Here is a 20,178-nt window from a genome sequence, read left to right as displayed (position 1 = left end):
GTTAATATTAGGAGGTCTTCAAAACTTTTCATCACATGGCAGTAGAAATGATCTTTTCCTTGTGACATGCGGTTTACTGTCATTTTCTGTAGCATAGCATGAAACACATATGTTGCCATTACTCATCAAAGATTTTTTCTAAAGCAGCTCATCCTGGCAGGGAAATGCTGGATATACTCTGCTTTTTCTAATTATGTTTCTGAAGCAAAATTTCTGGTCGTTTAAAATACTTTTACCTGAAGAGGAAAAAAATCATACACTTCGAGACAATGAGCTGGTAAGGCTGTAAGAGGCAGACCCTTTTCTTCTCCTCGGCTCTAAATGCTTCACACTTGCTCATCTGTGAAAATGGGTGTAGGAACACCTACCTCAAAATGTACTTCATTATTGGGAGAATATATCCTAAAGCTGTTTTGCCATTTGGGAAGACTTCTGTATCCCTGTATTAGTAGACATTGTGTACATCACGATGGCTTCTTTCAGTTGCCTCATTTTTTCTGGGAACGGAACTGACAGTTTCCCTTTGGCACAGAGACCTCAATTGGATGAAGGCGTATCTGATAACTAACCTATAAATGTAGTATGTATTCAGAATTGAATATTTATCTGTGTCTCTGTGTGTGTATATACAGGCACATCAAATACATGTGTAACTGTTTTGCTGAAACTTGGCCTATGAAAAACAGCAAACTGTAGTTGACAAAACATTGCTCTAGGTTTACACAGGGTTAAATCATTAATGATTAACACATATTCAACTCTATAAACAAAGTGTCTGTAGGCGTAATCTCATGTGATACATTTATATGAGGGAACACACCCTCTGCTGTTTTGGCTTTATATATGCTAAGATAGTAAATGTGGGCATTTCCCTCCTGAATAATTCCTTCTGTACCAGCTTCCCTTCTCTGTTGTTACTTCTGTAAAACATAAATTAAGTATCCAATATGGGTTAATTTATTTATAAAGACTTGGGATCTCTGCGGGTTTTGGATTAGAGTTTATTTTCTTCACAGTAGCTGGTATGGGGCTGTGTTTTTGATTTGTGCTGCAAACGGTGTTGATAACTTGGGGATGTTTTAGCTGTTGCTGAGCTTGCAGAGTCCAGACCTTTTCTACCTCTCTTAACCCAACCAGGGAGCAGGTTGGGGATGCACAAGGAACTGGGAGGAGACACTGCCAGGACAGCTGACCCCAACTGACCACAGGGATGTCCGGCATCATATGGTGTCATGCGCAGCAATAAAAACTGCAGAGAAAGTTTGCCTGAGCAGCACTTGCTCAGGGACTGGCTGGGCATTGGTCAGCTGCTGGCAAGCAATTGAGGGTGTTTTGCATAATTTATTTTTCTTGGTTGGTTTTTTTTGTTTGTTTTTTTACATATTAAACTGTATCTGGACCCACAAATGTTCTCACTTTTACCCTTCTGATTCTGTCCCCTATCCTGCTGCAGAGGAGTGAGTGAGCAGCTGGGTGAAGTTAAATCACAACAGTCCTGTTTTGGCACCCAGTGTCAGGCTTGAAGGGTTTGAGATAACAGCTTTGACCACAGCATGTTGCAGAAGGAACTGATAATTATTATCTGTTTGACAGTTGTTGGTCATAGTGTTGATTTACTTGTTCACAGCATTGGTTTATCTAATCACTGCCATGCTCCCTATTTTTTTTGCTGTACATCAAATTTGAGAGCTTGTTAAAGGCCAAATTTGCAGTGTATCATTTGGTTGTGTTTTGCCTGGGAGAACTATGACAAAAGCATTGGCCTTGAGCCTAATCTGGTATTTGGGCCCTGCATTGTTGCCTTCCCTGCACTTTGGGAACCATCTCATGAAGACAATGAGCAATTACACATTTTCCCTTTTCTCTTCCAAAAACCAATTGGTGGATGAAAAAAGAATGGCACCTTCCTCTTCTTTTCCTGTGGGGTAGGTGTTTTCTCCCTTTTTACAATAACTCTTCAGTATCTTGAATACCCTCTGGTAACTAAAATATTCCTGCTGGCATGTTTCAAGTATATTTTTCCAGCTTTTTCTAAGGTTAATTCAAGAATGTCATGTAGGGGTATGTCCCAAGGCAGTATGGTCATGGGTAGCAAGTTGGAGAATATGGGCAGGTGACAAGGATTGTCACCTCTGACAGTCCAGGACTTCACCACTGAACAAGTGCAGGATCTTGAAGTGATCAAATATTTGAAAAAAAAGGATCCCCTGGCTATGGCAGAAACATAACTTAGCACTCTGCCAGGGCTGACATTTGGCTACCAAGCACTGTTTGGGAGCCTCGAAGGGAAGAGAGGCTCTGTGGATCTGAGGACATATAAACAGACACTGGCTAAAGCAGAGACCCCTCCACTCGGCTGCATTAGTCTGTGCTGACACAGCCTGTCATGCACTGCAGGGAACAGGAAGCCAAGCCACAGGAATGAGGGGGCACGTTGGGCTTAAGGACAGTAAAGATGAGGAGGTGTAGGGACAAGTGAAACTCGACCTCTCCGATTCAATACGCTTCAAAAATCTTTTTTCAAGGTGCTGAGCGTGCTCTGTTTCACTGTTGCCACAGTTACATACACAACAGCAACTTGTAATAGGTCATGGGGGGTCTTTGCAGTTGAGTCTGAGGATGGACATGGTAAGCAGTAAATTACACCTAATGAAAATGTTACAAATATTTTCTAAATAGTATTTAAGTAAATGGAATCATCTCAAATAAAGCAGTGTGTTTAGACAGACCTGGATCTTAATGAAAACATCTGGTCTAGTAAGTCAGGCAAGGTTTTTTCTTATACCCAGTTTCTTTTATCTTTGATTTCCTTATGAGAAGACTTCAGTACGAAGGAGACATCTGAGTCGCTGTCTGTCATGAAAGTTAGCTGTTAAAGTTTGTGAAGACTGCTGTTCAGTGGTTTTTCATGGACTGAAAAATTATGTAGTTAATTGTGCTCAGACTAGAAGTCCTGGGGTTTCTTGGGGGAAGAAAAAACTGAAAGCTTTGGCAGATAATGACAAACTTCAATTTTTTTTATGATACTTGTGGAAGTGACCATTTTAACATCTTTAAAATATTTTGATGGTGGTTTTTTCCTTTCTTAAGTGTTTTAGTGAATATATAATAAGTTATTTAAAAGCCATTTATACTCTAAGTATCTTTTGGTCTAGACACAAAAAATTAATTTAAATTATATCTAGAGGCTAGGCAGTATATCCCTTTCATGTTAACTGTAGTAGATATTGGGGGGGTGTTTCTGGCATTTTCTGCTTAAGGAGGAATTTTATCATTTCTTCTCTCTATGCAAAACTTGCAACTTATTTTTTTTCTGCAAAAACAGGGTGTGATTGATATTAGTAAAATGCCTTGGGAATGCTACACCTTGTTTAACTGCTACATGTTGTAAATGATGAAAAAAGCACTGAGAGTTTTTCTAGCTGCATGGTTCTGTTTTGTGGTTTGGATTGTGCTATTAAAGATTACCTGGAAAGGCAAAAAGAGGAGGCTGAAGGGATTTAGGTAAATAATCTTTCACTGTGAATCCTTAGAACATCTCTTATTTTTTTATGTCTCTCTCTGCCCTGTAAAATTCATTGACACCAGATACCTGAACACCAAGTGTAGCTTTTTGGGATAGTGGTTTTTGTAGCTAGTGGTGTATAATCTGTTTATGTTTGTCACTGTGATATCTGACTCCCAAAAATGTGGAAGTTTGATGTGACAAATTAAGATGGGGAACATGAAAATTGTGAACATATATGGCAGAACTACAGCTGAGGTCTTCAGAACACGCTCATCTCCCAAGATAAATATTCTTTTAAATTAGTTTTGTTTCAATTTAATATTTCAAGAATTGGTATAAGGGTAAGCAGCTTTACAGAAATGTAATTTTCAAATTAATTGAAGTAACACGTCAGATTTTTTCCAAGTGTATGAGGAAAAGCAGATTTGTACGGGTCTAGAGCAGTTACCAGACAAAATACAAGAAAATGCTGGTAGCCACTGAATAAGTAAACTTGAGTTAGCGTTTAATGTTTGGGGGAAAAAAGAAAGAATTCTGAAGCCTGGAAGCAATCTGAAAAAAAAGTGACTGCATTATTTTGCTCCAGTCAACATTATTGGCACCAAGATAGAAGTGAAACTTCTGATAGAGCTGGTAAGTTATCTGGGTTTTTTCAGTGGCATGGACTGTAAAAAGGAGAAATAAGGAGTTCCCAAGGACATACAGGTGACTGTAAGAAAAGGACCTTAGTTCAGCAAAACTGTTCAATTCATTGGTCATTCCATAACTCTCAGAACTCTGTGAACGTTGCTTGAGCAGCGACAAGCCCACAGCTGTGTTTCATTTAGTGAAGCTTTAGTAGCCACGTTACCCACAGTAATCAATAACAAGGCACTAAGGGGACCAATGCCTTTTATAATTGGTGTAATGAGATGGAAGAATTTAGAAACTATTTAGACTTTTTAAAGGCCTGTGACAGAAAAGAAAATCTCTCTTCATCAACAACATCCTGTTGAAGGGTTTTTTTCAGATTGCTTAAAGCTTTTTTCTCTCATTGTCAGCAGTGTTGGATCCTTATTCTGCATCCATAATTTGAAACAGCTGAATATTTGCTCATCACAGTGTGCTAGGAGACTATAAAAATACACAATAAAGCCTTGGAAAAAAAGATTTGAATGTGCCTAGACAAATTTTATGACTGTGATTTTTTTTTTTTTTTTTACTTATTTACTTGAGAAAGATAGAATAGGGGCGGTGATACCCTATGCTAAAATGGTTTGTTATCTGTTTTGGAGATACTGATAATTTCAGAATGTAGGAACTGAAACAGAAATGAAGGAATGCACCAGCTGGTAAAGCACAAGGCAGCAATGTGTTGGTGAAGAGCTGTGTAGTTAAAATGTGCGCTCAGAACTGGAGGATTGACTTGCCTTGCACACCTGCAGGGTTTGAAAGTGACTCAGCCAATAGTAAAATATGCTTATAGAAAAAGATGCAGGATGAAATTATTGTGACAAAATTCAACTCAAGGCGAGAAGGAAAGGGAAGTTGGTATTTATTTTAAGCACAACCAATTTCAGTCACTCATGTCGAATCTCATAGATTTCAGCCAGCTGTATTTTCGCACCCCCGTGCTCACAAGCACCAAGAAGCCAATGTCCAAGCAGCCACTCCAGGCAGGCTGGAGGTCCCCATGGGAGAAAAGGAGTGGTGACCCTTGAGTAAGTGCCATGTCTTTGGGGTTCTTCCTTGGTAGTGGAAAACTTGTTCATTGTGCTGGTTTGGGCTGGCATGGAGATAATTTTCTTAGCTGTAGCTGGTATGGGGCTGGTTTTGGTTTGTGCCGGACACAGTGTTGATAACTCAGGGGTGCTTTAGCTGTTGCTGAGCAGTGCTTGCACAGAGTCAAGGCCTTTTCTGCCTCTCGCTCCACCAGGGAGCAGGCTGGGGGTGCACAAGGAGTTGGGGGGAGGGGATACAGCCAGGACAGCTGATCCCAATTGACCATAGGGACATCCCACATCATATGGCATTGAGCTCAGGAATTAACCTGGAGGGGAGGGACGTTGGCCAGAGCAGCAGTTGCTTGGGGACTGGCTGGGCATCTGTCACTGATGAGCAATTAGGCTGTTGGCAACACTTTTCTTGAGTTGATGATTTTTATCTTTGCTTGACTTCTTTTAGCTTTTTTTTTTCTTTTTTTTTTTTTTGCTTGCTTGTTTGAAGGGGGCATGGTGGTGATTTGGGTTTTTGTTTTATTTGCTGAATTACGTTTATCTCAACCCCACAAGTTATTGCACTTTTACCCTTTTAGTTCTCTCCCCTACTCCATGGGGAGGGAGATGAACACGTGCTTGTGTGGGGCTGAGCTGCCTGCCAGGGTTCAATACCAGATACAAATACCAGAGCCACGCAGGTATTTGTATCCTTCAGCTAGTACAGTGTGATGCTCCATCATAACCTTGCTTACCTCATCACCCATAAGTTGTAGGGAGGGTTGCTACCTGTGTGTGTTTCCTCATTTCTGTAACTTTATGGCCTTTTTCTGTGCTGGCATGGCAAGCAGCGGGCACACACTGTGCTGGAGCCCTGCTGCCATCCTCCTGCTATCAGACCTCAGGTCTTCTGCTGACAAGTCATCCTGCCATGGCCTTATCAGAGCTCAGACCTCCTGGTCTTGATGTAAACAGCACATTCCTCAGCATTTACTGGTTTAATTGCTGTTAGTCATGTCCTCAGTTATCAATTCCTGCTGTTCCTTCCAACTGTGCTGCTGCTCATGCTTTCACATAAATAATTCTCACTCCGATGTCATTCAAACCATTCTTAATGTCTCTGTTTCAGCTCCCTGGAGCAGTGTGACCTGGGAGGGCCTTTATAACAGAACTGTGTCCAAATGTTGAAGTGCAGCCTGGCAAATGCTTTTAGAGACCATTGATGGACTCTTTCTACGAGACTTCCAAACACATTGGTGTCACAGTGGTACTATTCAACATTTTCACTGGTATTCCAGAAACAAATGTGGAAAAACCCTGCCTATTTAAATTGCATGAAAACAAAGGTCAGTCTCTCCTGTTTTAATTGCACCATACCTTTAAACAAGAGTATGCTAGTGTCTATGGCTAGTGTTATCACCTACAAAGTCATGCTTCTAGGAGCAGGAAAAGAAATTAAATACACACATTATGTCTTGGAAAACGGCACCAGTGAAATGGTTTTAAGGAATCTTCTGAACATGGAGCTTCCCGTAAACAAACTCCTAATGTAATTCTGTGGCAAAGAGAATTACTGCAGCAAGTGGATCTAAACAGAATGTGTTGTGGTGGTTTTACCTCGTCCTACAGAACCTGTGAAAATAGTTAAATGACTCTGGTACTGGGTGGACACTGGGGCTGAGGTTTTAAAATGTTGTACTGAAGAATTTATATAAAAGCCACAAAAATCCGAATTCAAGGAATATATGGTAGGAGATCTGGGGGACAGCGTTTCAATTTACCGAGTTGAAACTTGAGGAGTTTACAACACAAAACCAGATTTTTCTAAGTGACTAGAGAGTGCTGCAAGGCTTTTTTAGTTTGGTTAAGGAAGCCATAACCGAGATGGGATACTGCAGCAAGGCAAAATCAGATTAGAAGTTCGAATCAGATTCTTAATCCCTATCAACAACTCCATTAAGCACTATCAATGGTGCTGAGTTCCAAAGGTCTTGGTGCAGTGTTGCTTAACTACAATTTTATTTCTGATATAGTTAACCTGTGGTTCAGAGCTAATGGTCTCTCTTAGGTCTAAGAAACCAAAACTTGCAATCCTGGTATCATTAGCTGTTATGAGCTAATGTTAGTTACTGTTAACCTGTTCTGTTTCATGGCTTTTTTATAACAGTGTTCTGGAAAAGCAGAGGAATGCAGTCTGTAACATGATGATTTTAGAATGTGATCTTCTTGTTGACTGGGTTTTAACTCAGGACAGCACATTAGTACTGATCACAAGACTTGTGTTCAGCAGCCAGATTTCAGCCAGGCATCAATCACAGCAGAAATTCATACCACAAGCACTCATGAAGCAGTTTCCAGGCAACTACATCCTAATATTTCTAGTGTTTGAAGTGATTTGAAATTTATAAACAAAAAAATTCCTGGGATGCTTCTTTGAGAGAACAGAATGATCTACAACTTCAGTCTTGTTCCTTTTCTCTGCCTCCACCTTTCAGGTAGCAATGAGAAACTTTATCTCAGTTTTGGGTGGTATTTATCAGCCTCTACAAAACAGGTATGTCATTTGGTCCATGAAGCATGAAAGTTGGATTTTGTTTGATCCTGTCAAAAGCAACAAAGTCCTGGGTTGAAGTTCTTAGAAGCTGGAATTCCTCAACTGAATTTCACCCATGATGTGTCTTGTGTCCTGATTTGTCATTTTGAAACTGTTCAAACTTCATATAGCCATTTAATGGTGTCCTGGGAATGGCTGCAAGTTCTTGTAGCCGTTCTTCTTCTGGCTCAACTTCCAGATATCTGACTGGGGCTGTGCTGCAAACTGAGCTCATTTAAATTAATAAGCATGTGACAAAATTTGCAGTATACTTTGATGTCTTCTTTATTTTTAAAAGCTGTTTATTGAGGTGTGGTCCTCCTGCAGCTTGCAAGTCTTTCATTTTGGCTTTTTTCCCCCCCTTCTACCAAATTGCAAGTCACATACGCATGATATTACGTTGGAGTTATTTGTCAAACAGCTAAATATTTGATAGGAAGCATTTCAATTCAGCCTGTTTCAACACCATTTGCTTAATCCATTTATCTTGTATATTTTAATTAATTTTTATTCCTTTCAGTTAAGACTAATATGTATCAGCTTGGCTCTATCCTAAGCTAATCCTATCACTATATGTGAATAAAGACATGAACAGATCTCCCTTCTATCCTAGCAGGATGTGTTATATTGCCATTGAAGTTTACAAATTCCTGCCCAAAACCTGCACTAAATTGTTCTTTCCCTTTTTTATGTATTGCATGCAATTTATATATACAGTGGTCATCAGGACCATTTTTCAGGTCCTATATTAAAAAATAACTGATACATATTTTATTTATTTATTTATTGGCAATAAATATTAGCATCTTACTATCACAGAATATTTTGAGTTGGAAGAGACCCACAAGGATGATAAGAGGGATCATCCAGCTTCCTGACCTTGTCTCAGGCCTGGCTTCTCCCTTACTGAAACCTTAATTCTTTAAAACCTCTTTGCTAGGAGAACTGAAACACTACATAAAAGATCAGCTGCAGTTTATCATCTCTGTTCCTTCTGTCTGTTGTGGTTACCAAATATGTCAATCTGTTGTTAAAAAAAACCAAAACAGTGAGGTACTACAATGAAGGTTAAATGACACCTCTCTATCACCAATAATTCAAAACACAATTAATATGACTCCAACTTCACCCTGATACAAAATGTGGCAGCACCTGTTAGGAGGATGTGGCAATGGTTTCATAATGTATAGCTGCATTGCATAACAGCAGGAGTGAAAAATACATGTTTAATCATGAGAAGGGAAAAGATAAGTCAGGTACAGTGTGCCTCTTCTGCCTGGACTGACCTTTCCACCTGACTTTTGGGCCAGCTCATTTTCAGCAGCCTGGCTGCTGAAATATTTTTGGTTCTGTCTGTATCATTGCTTCCTTTAGATAAAGTCCACTGGTCTTCCTCCTCACCAGTCCATCTGCAAGGCCCAGTCTCTGAACACTCCTCTTTGGCCATTTTTCATTCTTTTCAGATCTGGTGGCATTGTTCAGGGGGAAAAAACGGGTGGTTTTCTTCCCTGTGGATAAGCTATTTAGCCAAAGTCCTTCGCTGTGTTCAGCTCTTCTTTCAAAGCACGTGTCAGCAGCACAGATATTCAAACAATAGTTATGGTCAGCACCAAACAGAACATGTTCTTGATATGTCATGGTTCAGCTCATCATGTTTAAGATGAGCCAGAAACAAATACTTTGAACTGTGCACTTGTACTACAATGGTGTCCTAAATCTCACTTCAATCCATTCTGAACATGGGCATTTTGCACCACAAAATGTCTTCCTGCTTATTAATAACCCCACGCAGCAAGTTGAGGGTGTTAGTGAGGATCCTTGGTGGGACAGCGTCCATCTCTGCACAAGCTTTTTGAACAAACTGGGGTTTTTCTGTAGTAGGCAATATTTGCCCTATGAAAAACATCTGTGGTCTCAGCTGAGTGCAATGTAACACTTTTTTTCTGGAAAGGTTTGTTGTACTTCAGAGGAGCTCATCAAGGGTTATTGGATGGAGTATTTCAAGCCTCAGGCACATACCCAGCATCAGCTGTTACCAAGTGAACCATAAAGGAGAAGTTCAGAGTGAATATTACCAAAACCAACTATGGCTGAGAGGCATTGTTAGAAGTTTGTTTTATCTCATAATAGAGGGAATAAGAAGTTATTTTAGTAGGATGCAGGAACCACTCCTTGTCTCCAGGAACTGTAAGTGAATGGATATGGGAGCAAGAGGATGATACTTTGTTCTTTGACCAGGTTTTCTCATCCACTTTTTAGAAATGTTCTCAAAACCAGAATAAAATCTATCTTTTTCAATATGAGGCTTAAGGTGGATGCTTCTTTTTGGGACACACCGATAAGTAATAGAGAGGTGGTAATAGACAAGCAATGTGATTTTATCAGAAAGGAAATCAGGAAATAAACCACAATTCAATATGTTCACTGTCATGAAAAAGGCATTTCTGTTCTTGTGGAGAGAATGCAGATAAATAATTTCTGCTTGAACATACTTGATTTTTTACCGTAAGCAAAAGAGAGGTATTGCTGCAGCAGTAGCAGGACTTGGTAAAGACAGCACTTCTGATAAATATTATATTAGTTAAAAAGAATTTTTAAATGTCCTAGAAACTGCTATTAATGAAGCATTGGTTTCTAGTAGCAATATTCAAACTTAAATACGTAACTTTAAAGTTTTTAACTCCAGTACTGAAACAGATAAACGTGGGCCTTATTCTAGTACTTGTTTCATCTGAAGCTTTGGCAGTTTTGGATGGATAGACCTGGATTAACTTCTGATACACAAAGTATCAGTTCTCAGCCACTCTAGTTCAAGTAATTTCAGAAGCTGATGCTACATTTGTTCTCTGGAAGATGATTTTACAACCTATTTCTAAAATGTTTAAGGGTCTTAAAGCCTTTCCATAATAACAAGCCCATCCATTTTAGGCTACTTTTTTTCTGAGCTTTTACCTATAACTAGCCAGGGGTATTTTAAACAGCTTTGCTTTTGACCAAATGTAATTGCTTGTTTATGGAAGAATGCACTACATTGCAGGCTAATCTGTTCTGCATCCGTTTCCAAACAAAAAATAGAGCAATTAATTCTGCTTGCATGCCCTTCCCCTCTTTTGTTTTTTCTTTTGCTCTTCAGTATAGATTATAGGGAAAGATTGCACTGCTTTTGCATTATGGACTGCTTCTATTATAGAAAATGTTTCCTGCATATGTAGTGTATCTGTTGGCTAGGCTGAGCAATTTGAAATCTTTCTTTTACAAGCTTTTCATGTAGCATGTGTGTGGGATCACAAGATTTACAATGGGATAATTCCATGACCTCATTATAAGCAGACTTGATATTTTAGAATGCTTTAGAACTTTAGAAAGGTATCATCATATTATATGGGCTTTTTGGGGTATAGAAGTAAAAATATTAAGTGTGAGAATCTGATTAATATTTGCAAAGATTTGTAACTGTTCTGTTTTTACAGATGGAAAAGTTTAGACAATTCACTGAAGAGTCAGTGCGTCAATAGCAAAGAAAGAAATAGCAAAGCTTTGAGTTTTGAACCCCTGTTTTCAACCCATTAGGCCTGTTACTGTCTGATTAATAACAGCTCTTTCTGCAAAACTTGTTCATTTATAAAAATACTAAGTCAAAAAATAACTACACACTCTGCAAACTTTTACAGCTCAGAAAGCAGTGAAAATTAAGTCTTGATCAATATATGGAACAAGATATAACCTTTGATTAGGCAGCATACTATTTTTAAACATTAAAACTACTATAAAAATAGTGGTAGGTTTTGTGATCCTTACCCTCTCCATACCTAGCCGCCATGCTTACCAGAAGAATCCTGTGCTCAATTTTGTGTCTCTTGCTACGGTAAAGATATTGAGGTGCTGGAGTGCCTCCAGAGAAGGGCAACAGAGCTGGTGAAGAGTCTGAAACCTACATTCCATGATGAGTGGAGGGATTATTTAGCCTGGAGAAAAGAAGGCTCAGGGGAAACCTTCTCACTTTCTACAACTACCTGAGAGGAGGTTGTAGCAATGTGAGGGGAGGTCTCTTCTCCCAGGTAACAGGTGACAGGAGGAAAGGGTCTCAAGTGGCAACAGGGAAGGTTTAGAGTGGATATTAGGAAAAATTTCATCACTGAAAGGGCTGTAAAACATTGGAACAAGCTCCCCAGGGAAGTGGTTGAGTCACCATCCCTGGAGGTATTTAAAAAACAGGTAGATTCTATGGTTCTAAGAAGAGGAAACTGCAAGAGCAGGTAATGTTATACCCTTTATTCTCCTTCCCGTTGCATCCTTCCCTCAGCAAAAGGATTTTAGGCAGAAAGAGAGAGATGGCAATTTGATTTTCAATCTTATGAGAGGAGGAGGGAGAAACAAAAATAAAAAGACCCACTGGTGGAAAGGAACCCATCTGCCAGGATTAGGGTTCTTTAAAACGTCTGAAAATAGATGTTTCCCGACTGACCTGCCAAAAAGTGTCTCTGCTCACTCTTTTCAGGATAGCTTTCAGCACCAGAATTGCAGTAATTTTCATTACAGGACTAAAATTTCTGTGTTGCTGGTGCTACTTTTTTGATGAGGAATGTGCTACAAGGCCATAGACAATCATTTGTTTGTTGGTATCTCCACAAGATGCTTCTGAGAAAGGGAATATGTTTCAACACATATGAATAAGCATGTGCTTTAAAGAAAGAAATGGCTGGGTGTATTTAAACAACAGGTGTAGCCTGAGCGGGAAGAAGTCCAAACATTTTGTGCAGCACTCAATAAGATCCTAGACTTTGCTTTTGTCCTGACATGAAAATATTCTTATGGGAAGTGTTCAAGTATCTGTGGAGTTTCCTCCAAAATTCACACTCCAATGTTTTCAGCCTAAGAAGTGGATTAATCTGACTGTATTTACAAAGTTATTTGTAGGCAGAGGCTGAAAAGGCTGTTGGTAATCTTTGGCCCTTACAACTGGGTTGCCAAGGAAAAAACCCAATTGCTGAAATACCTAAAACTAGCACAATACACTTCATCTTTAGAAAAAGTATTAACCTTCATGGTCAAATTTGTAATGATTTCCTAAAAAACTATTTCCCTGTCATTAAGTATGTTCCCTGTAATTCTGCATAACAGCATTGCTCAATGGGAATATGCTGCTTCTCTTCTCTCTGATTCCTCTTGGAAGACAGTTTCCTGTTCCTTGAAAAAGTTTTTTTTGTTGAGGGAAGCAGCAAGTGACCTAGCAATATGTTATGCTGACAAGTAGATTATTTATGTGCTGCAGTTTCAGTTTATGAAATACATTATGTAATTTTAAGTGGTTTATGTACGGTCATATTATAACCTTTGTACTGAATGCATTTTACTCAGATGCCTTTGCAAGAAGGAAAAAGCTGTTGTTGGTTGGATTTCTGTTGTTGAGGTTTGGGGTTTCTTTTATTTTTTTTTCTTTCTTTTCAAAATCTCCCACTCTCTTAATAGGAAATTGGGTTGACCTATTAGATTTGTTTACATTCCTGCTAAGTAATAGCAGATCCTGGGCTTCTCAAGTGTGAGAAAGTAAGAAGACCTCCTTGTTCTAGAAGCTGACAAAACAAAATAACTGGATTGTGTTGTGGTGCTGATTGGGAATCAGTTGCTCAGGAGTGTCAAGAACAAAGAAAGTAAGTATATGTCTTGGTTTGAAAGACAGGTGTCTGCTAAGGAAGGCAGGAGCCTCCCTTGGAATGGAAAATATGACCCCCTTCCCTCCGAATTGTTATAATTTTGGAATTAAGGGGCTTTCAGGCGAAGATATGGGAAAAAGAAGAACAGTTCTTTACTAGGATGTAGAACAAGTCAAACAAACAACAATAACTATGGCAGCAACAACAAACAGACCCAGGAACCCAGCGCCAGCCTCTCTCGGCCGCGGGCCCTTTCCCGTGGGGTGCAGCTCCGCTCGCGGCCGGCAGGGGCGCCGGTGGCTCCCGGCCGGGCAGGGTGGGTGCAATGGTTCCCTGCGCCTGCAGGGGGCGCTGTGGCGCGAGGTCAGCGTGTCCTCCCTCACGCGGTAATGGCGGACAGGCCACGTGGTGAAGATGTGCTGCAGCAGGAACCTCGGAGCAGTGGCTGGAACAGCAGGGCAAGCTCACCCGGGGTAGCAAGCAAGAGGTAGCAAAAACTCCGCAGCTGTAGCAGGGGCCACAGGGCGTCCCGGCAGGCAGGGGGTATGGGTTAGAGTGCAGCAAAAAAAGCCTGAGGCAGCGGCAGAGAGCAGCGGAGCTGGGCAGTGGCAGCCGGTCTCCTCCACAGCAGCTGCCGTGTGCAGCTGGGGAAACACGCCCTCCGGGACGCGTCAGGGGTCAGGGTCCCGGGTCCCAGTCTTTTCACCTGAGGCACCTGAACAGATGGCAAGGGTCCTTTGTTTTGGTGAGGTAGAGTTTTAAGAAAGTCCCAGTGCAATGGCCACTCTTACGAGCAGGGCTCTACTCATGGTAGAAGAAAGGCAGCAGGAGACGGAACCCCGCAGTAGTGACGAATTCTCCCCACAGCGACCACAGGCTCTCTCCCTTCCGAACACTGAGAGAACAAGAGCTGCACCCAACCCCATTTTCCCAGTCTAAATCTCCGGTATCTCTGCCCTACAGGAGAAACCCCAGGTAAAGAGAGTAGCCAGCTGAACCCCTCCCCTGAGCTGTGGCCACTTCTTTTGTCTCTCTTAAGTATCAGGTCATTATTGTCTCCTAGCAACACATATGGCAGAAAATTCCTTAAGAGAAAACAAAAAAGGAGAACTCCTAAAACCCCAACAGTATATAACTGCATAGATCAATAATAACACATCTTTTTGCTTGTTTGGAGAAGTATTACAAAAATATGGAGACTACTTAGAGAAGGTTAGAGGTGCTACTAGAAAAGACCAAAGAGAAGTAGAGAGGCAGGGAAGCCCTCAGGGGTACCGCAGTGCACAGGTGAATTAATCCAATTGAGCACTGGATGCTTTGATCTTTCAATAGCAACAAAACTGATCAAGATTTCTAAGATGAAATACAAAAATTGGCTTTGTAGAGACTTCACGAGAGAGCAGCGAGATAAATTAATCTGTTGAAATCCAGTTGCACACTAAATTCTATCAGATACTGCTGTTAAAGTTTTCATTTAGATCTGAGCAATATGCAGGACAGCTCTGGGTAGTGGAAAGAAGGAAGCTTTTTAACCTGTGGTGAAAATATGACTGTGTAAATAACATGAAAATCCATTTCAGGAGGAATGAGTCCATCTGCAAACTTCTAACAGGGCTTCAACAGGTAGACAGTATGAGCTCTTGGTCTCCAGCTGCAGAATTTCAACACTGGAAAATGCATCTCTAGAAAATTATATGATCTTGTCCTGTTACCTGAACTCAAAATATGTTATTTCCACTGTGGACATTGACGCCAGCTGAAATCAGGTATGCTTTGTATACCAGTGCTGCCTCACCCACCCCAAAAAGGATGTACAAAGTCAAAAGATGTTAGGATGCTTTTCCTTGAAATCTTGTAAGATGATTTATTCAGGGGTGGGGTGTGTGTGTGTGTGCATGGGTGTGTTGGGTGCATCACTTAAAAATAATCCTTTAAATATCTTCACGAGTTAAATACAAATCTCACATCAGTTCCTAAACATTGTGTCACTTTAACTCTGGTCTTTTAACATCTGCTTGAGTCAAAACACAGATTGGTCAAGAGATGACACTTGTACTTGCGTGGTCCAGTCAACATGACTCATGTTGTAGGGTTGGTTGCATAAGCTGACAGGATAATCCAGCCAGCCCTAGCAGCTGCTGTGCTGCTGACATTCTCGTGTGCTGTCCTTAAGAAAAAAAGAAGACCACAGCTTGGCTAAAAACATACTAGTAGTGAAACTTCAGCAGACACAATGCAATGAGAAGCTAAAAATCAAAAATGTCAGGCCTCACAGCACAGATCTAAAGTTTCAGGAGAATAGCAATGTGGCAGTACAAAGAAAAAAAACTATTGAAGAGGTGATTGGGTGATTTCAAGGTGCTTTGAACAACATTCAGCATCCTTGCGCTGCCTTAGGTGAGAGAGGGTGATGCTGTGTGCCAGGCAAATTCAAATCTAACATGAAGAAAAGCAGAGGTACATAATTCAGAATAAAAAATGCTTTCACCACCTAGTGAAAGGCTTGAATCCTAGCATGGTGCAGGATACTCATGCCCTTGTTATTTTATTTTTTGTTGAATACAGTGACATACTTCAAGGGTAGAAACAGGTGTTTGTCTGTAGTAGAAAGGAATATGTAAAGGTTTTGAATCAGGAGCTCTTTTGTTCTGCCCTACTTCCCTTGCCAGCTGCCCTTAATACTTATGCTAACACTCCTACTTGTCTACCCCACATACCTGCTGGGAGTGCCCTTCCTTGGCAGGGAGAATCTCCCAGCTCCAGAGATGGGTTGCACAACATCTGACCGTAAATCGGCACCAAAACTGGGATTACTGCGTGTGTTTTTGTTCTCCTCGTCTCGTGCCTGATGCGTCACGAAGGCGCAACACGTGCCTGTGGTACAAAGGCTCAGGCTGAAGGCTGGATCCACAAAGGCCTTTCAGGGCTGGAAGGGGTGGTCACATCTCTTAGTCCAAAGGGAAGATTTTTAATGCCTCCTTGCAACTGTCAGCTAAGGCTGATTTCCATACAGACCTGCGTTTCCAGAACCAAGGTTCCCTATTAAATCCAGGCTTTGCACAAAAGATCCCCTTCAGATTCTCCAAGGGGAAAACCGATGGAAGGAAACAGCAGCAAAGGTGTTGTCATGATGGAGATGAATATAAAGAGGAAGTGGACAAGGAGTAAATTTGGCTCTACCAAGGAAACAATGTTATCAGAGTAAATGAAGGGGAAACAAAACAATCGTAGTTATCAACCACAGGTTATGTTTTCAGCAAAAATAAAAGGAACAAACCCACATCTTGGCAGGAGTGACTTCACAATGTATTGTTTACCGGTAGCTCATTAGGTCTATATCTGCCATATTGGTTAACTTTGCATGTTGTCACAGGCACAGGACTTTTGCCATCAGTCTGGGGCAGCTCCAGGTAAATACAGTTCACTTATTTACTTTATTTAGGCACAAGGCTCTGCTCTAGTTCCCAGTCCCCTGCTTTACCCTCCACCCACACGTTCAGTGTGTGTACATAAAGACATGCCAGAGAAGCCAAGTCCCTTCTGGGCTGTAGCCCATGAACTCTTTTCCTTTTTCTGGAGACAATTACTTGTGAAATGCTGCTGAGCTGGGCTGGCAGGCTGGGTTGGTAGAAACCTCTTTCTCTGCATGTCCCTGGTCTGGTTCAGAAATCTCCTGAAGAAGCAAATCCATATGTTTTGGGACCAGAGTTGTTCCTTGCAGGCAAATTGAGTGAGCATCTCAAATACCAACCTATGTCACTATGTGTGCACAGCACTCAGTGGCTGTACTGCTGCTGCTTGAAAGCAGCTGAACTGGTGCAGACCCCTTCTCAGGGACCCCTGCTGCCCTCCTTCCCAGCAGTCCCCATCTCCTCCAGACCATCCCACCTGTTACTTGCTCTGCTAGCAAAACATGACACAGTGCATGAGAAAAGTCACAGCAAACAAATCACTTTTTTCCCCCTGAGATTCCCTATCTGGAAAGCAGGAATAAACTTTTCTTGAAATGATGCATTATCTTGGGAGGAGTAGCTACTGGGAAGTGACTAGTGTTAGTGTTTGGCTACTACCATCATGAAAGCCAAATGGATTGTGGTTGTACAGCAAGATCCATTAGCCTTTGTTTAGAATGAATTAATGTACAACCTCAATCAGTTTGCAGCATCTGATCCAATACTGGCTATCCCATGATGAGCTGCACACCCCTGCAAATTCTTTATCCTTGTTACAATTCTTCCAATCCACAAAATGAGCCAGAAACATCTCTTAATATTTATAAATCACACATAATCTGAACAGATGGTAATTTGCCCTAATTTTCTTTAAAATACTTCAGTCTTAATTGATAGTCCTTAAATAATGAATAGTTGTTATCAACTATTCCATGTTATGGACTCACCACTCCAGCTCCTCTGAAATGATCATGTTCTTCCTTCTTAGGAGATGCAAGGAAACAATCTTACTGACTAAGCTACAACCTTTAACTGAGCAATATGTGGGACCATCCCTCCAGTGGAAGGATCATTACAGCCAGGAACACACAGCTTGGGAGGTTCCTGCAGAGCACTGATGGTAACTTTTTGACGCGGGTGGTGGAAGGGCCATCAAGGAGACCTTGAACTAAGAAAGAAGGACTGGTTGGGGACTTAAGGGCTGGGAGCAGCCTTGGTTGTGGTGACCATGAGATGGTGGAGTTCAGGATCCTGTGTGGAAGAGCAGGACAGTTGTTGCTGTTGGGGCGGTCACGACACACACAGACAGTGCCTCTTTCAAGGGCCAAAAAGCCATTTATTAAACAAAGCAGCCTCTTTTATACACTTTTTGTATGTTATCATTCGTGTTACAGATTCATCGGCTGCTAAACTACTACAATATACTTACTGGCTGCTACTAACTAAAACATATAGTCATTGGCTCCCTATGGCGTAGGCGTTCAAGCATTCAGAAAAATAACAGGTGCAGATATGTTGCTGTTTTCTCCTTCTACTGTTTAACTTCCGTGCTTCTGTTGATGCTACATTCTCATGGATAAAATTGTTTTTTTTCTCACAGACTTTTCTCACAGTCTTTCTCTAGCCAAAGTAACAGGCCTGAGCCATAATTTTACAAAGGCAACAAGGCCTTAATTTTATAAAGTTGTACTTAAATGCCACAGACAGTAAGTAGGATTACAGCCCTGGACTTCAGGAGAGCTAACTTTGGCCTTTTCAAGGACCTACTTGGAGGAATCTCATTGGCTAGGGGCTTAGAAGGTAGGAGGGTCCAAGAGTTAATATTAAAGCATCACTTCCTCGAAGCTCAGGACCGGGTGCATCCCTTTGAGTAAGAAATCAAGGAAAGGGGGGAGGAGAAATGCATGGATAAGCAAGGAGCTTCTGGTAAAATTCAAACAAAGAAGGAAGTTTATGGAACATGGAAAAAGACACAGGCCACCGGGGAGGAATATGGCAACATTATCAGAGTACGAAGGGATGAGATGAGAAGGGCTAAGGCCTGTTTGTAATCAAGGCCAAGAAGGGCTTCTTTGAGTACGAGTAGGAAAAGCAACACGAGGGAAACATGGGCCTGCTGCTGAGTTAGGTGGGTGCCCTGGTCACAAAGGACACAGAGAAGGTGCAGTTACTGAATGCCTTCTTTCAGTTGCTACTGCTAAAGCCAGCCCTCAGGAATCCCAGACCCTGAAGCCAAGAAAGAAAATCTGGAGACAGGAAGACTTTCTCTTGGTCATAGAGTTGGATTAGAGGTCAAGTAGGCAAACTTGACACCCACAGATCCATGAACCCCAATGGGATGCACTCATGAGTGCTGAGGGAGCAGGCAGATGTTATGCTAAGCCACCCTTCTTCATCTTTGAAGGGTCATGGAGAACAGGAGAGGTGCCTGAGGACTGGAAGAAAGTCAAGGTCACTCAAGTCTTGGAAGTGGGTGAGAAGGAGGGCCCAGAAAACTACAAGCCTGTCACAGCTTCACCTCAGTCACTGAAAAGGAGATGGAATGGCTCATCCTGGTTGTCATCTCTGAGCATGTGGAGGGAAAGAAGCTTATGAGGAGGAATAGTGAAGATGGATTCACTGAGGGGAAATTTTGCTTGATCAGCCTGATTGCCTTCGATGGCATGACTGCCTGGGTGTATGAGGGGACAGCAGTGGATGTTGTCTACCTTGACATCAGCAAGGCTTCTGACAGTTTCCCTCATAGGTAAACATGCTTAATTCTTCAAATTTATGGTGGCTGACTTTTCTATTACACCTTGAAAACATGCTTCTGTGAGTTCACAGTTTTGTAGAAGAAAGCAGAATTGCATTTTTGTTTGCTGAGTATTTAACAGCCCTGCTGTGCTCTGAGTTCTCATCGAAAGGGAGCGTCACTGGGAAACTTAAATCCTCTGAGAACAAATTCTGTCCCTCCTATGAGTACAACCATAAAATAGCCCCACAGAGATCAACCCTGTGGCATCAGCTTACTAAAGGAAAGCAGAAGCCAATTCACCTCAGAAATAGCTGTGAAGCAGTTGTATCTACTTTTATCTCTCTCGGTGGGACAAATTAAAATGTGTACTTATCAGGGTGACTTCTTTGTGGATTAACAGAGACCTTAAAAATTGAAAGATAACACGAGGGAAAGCCAGGGTGATCCAGCTAGCTCATTTATCCCAAATTTTTGAGAGAACAGCTGTTTTTTCTTACTTTCTGCATGCCACTTGTATGTTGCTTTCTAGGAAGAAACATT

Source organism: Corvus hawaiiensis, chromosome 2, assembly GCF_020740725.1.
Source record: "Corvus hawaiiensis isolate bCorHaw1 chromosome 2, bCorHaw1.pri.cur, whole genome shotgun sequence".
Taxonomy (NCBI): domain Eukaryota; kingdom Metazoa; phylum Chordata; class Aves; order Passeriformes; family Corvidae; genus Corvus; species Corvus hawaiiensis.
Note: the sequence above shows the minus strand (reverse complement) of the source record.